At 55.2% G+C, this 1,907-nt stretch overlaps 1 pseudogene; it reads right to left on the bottom strand.

Annotated features, from left to right (window-relative positions):
- Positions 1–3: 3 nt before the first annotated feature.
- LOC116548358 lies at positions 4–630 on the bottom strand (annotated as a pseudogene).
- Positions 631–1,907: the final 1,277 nt, after the last annotated feature.

Here is a 1,907-nt window from a genome sequence, read left to right as displayed (position 1 = left end):
AAAATAGTACATGTAGCAGCCCGTGGAAGGGTCCTGTGGGCACAGAGCCTCCCGCTTCTTGGCGTCGGTGATCTCAGTGAGGTCCCCGTGGTCTTCCACCACAAAGTCACCCTGGGAGAACTGCTTGGTGGCAATCACACCCCTGCCTTTGCCATCGATGAGGTCAATCTTCATTCCTTCTTCCTTCCCACTTTCAATCAATTCATCTATTCTTTTCTGTTCTTCAGACTGCAGTTCGGCATTGCTCTTCCTGGAGCTCCTTCGGACAGGGTAGCAATCCATAAGTTTGCGATTCTGTTGCGTTTTTTCCTTGAGCTTTTTTTCGGGGGGGGTGAGTTTGCCCTTGATGGGCTTCTTCAGGGCTTGCTTGGCGACGGCTACATTGGTGGAATGACAAGACGAGGGTGGAGGTTTTGGAGGTTCTGCTGCTTCTGATTTTTGGTTTGGAAAAGGTGCCAGGGGACCTCTCCTGGCATCTTTGATCTTCTGTTCCTCGGACTTCACGGCGCTCTGTGCTGCGTTCCCAGCCTTTCTTTTCTCTTCTCATTTCCTGTAGATTCCGGCTAATGGTTTAGCCTCCTTGGGATGCTCTAGTTTGCATCTGGGCCCCAAAGGAGTCCCTTCTGTCATGGGCATGAGCCCAGTATTCCCACAATGACCCTGTGCAGGACAGGGCCTGAGGACAGAGCCAGGCTGCTCCAGCCACGAGGACGATGCCCTGCAGGGGACCCAAAAACCCAAAACAGGGGGAGGGTGAAGCCATGAACTCTGTGCTTTCAGCAAAGCTCCCCACATACCTAAGGGTCCAGGGCCTCTGTGATACCCAACCTAATCCTGTCACCATGGTCAATGACAATCCCAACCAGCCGAGCTGTCCCCCAACACAAGAGGGGTCCTGCCGCCCCAGATCATTTCAGCTGGCCCATGCTCCCAGAGGGGGGACAGGGCCCCTGCATGAATCCCTAATCCTCCATCAGTACTCTGCAGGATGGGTCTTCATGTGAGAATGTCCCTCATCCCCAAGTGTCCTCAGGCCCACTGAAATGTGGGCATGAGCAGCAGATGACCTTGGGATGAGGAGAGACCTCCTTCCTCTGAGCCCAGAGACTGACACGAGCAGTTGGAGGGAAGGCCACCTCACTCGGAGCTGCTCAGTGGAGCTGGGCTTGAGGCTGAATGGACCCAGTGACCACCCAGAAGCTCTCAGACCACACACACCCTAGACCCTGGGCTGGCACGGATGGGGCCATCATGTCCTTCCTCATCTATCATGTCCTTGGAGGCTGCTGAGCCCTGACGACTGATTGATGCCTGTGTAGATATAACCAGAACTGGCCAGGCACGGTGGCTCACACCTGCAATCCCAGCACTCTGGAAGATTGAGGCAGGAGGACTGCTTGAGGCCAGGAGTTCAAGACCACCCTGGGCAACATAGTGAGAGTCCATCTCTACAAAAATAAACAAAATTTAAAGTAGGCTGGAATGGTGGCATGTGCCTCTAGTCTCAGCTACTGGGAAAGCTGAGGCAAGAGAATCTCTAAAGCACAGGAGTTCAAGGCTGCAGTGAGCCGTGATCGCACCACCGCACTCCAGCCTGGGCAACAGAGCAAGACCTCATCTCTGCAAAGAAAAGAGAAGGCCGTGTGCAGGTGGAGGTGGGGCTGGAGTGACACAGTGGTAAGCGAATGAACGACAACTGCTGGCAAGCAGCAGAAGCTGAGAGGCAGGAAACAGGCCTCCTCCCGAGCCTCAGGAGCCAGCCCTTTGTGCCCCTCGAGTGTGGGCTTCCAGCCTCTGGCGCTGGGAAACCATGCGTTTCTGTCATCGCAAGAAACCCAGTCCCTGGCAGTTAGTTCCGGACGCCCCAGGACGCTCATCCAGCCGTCTGACAAGGGCAAGCTCCAAGG

The sequence above is a fragment of the Sapajus apella genome, unplaced genomic scaffold, assembly GCF_009761245.1.
Source record: "Sapajus apella isolate SASKATOON/1434 unplaced genomic scaffold, GSC_monkey_1.0 scaffold10440, whole genome shotgun sequence".
In the NCBI taxonomy this organism is placed as follows: domain Eukaryota; kingdom Metazoa; phylum Chordata; class Mammalia; order Primates; family Cebidae; genus Sapajus; species Sapajus apella.
This window is presented reverse-complemented; position numbering and strand designations above follow the sequence as displayed.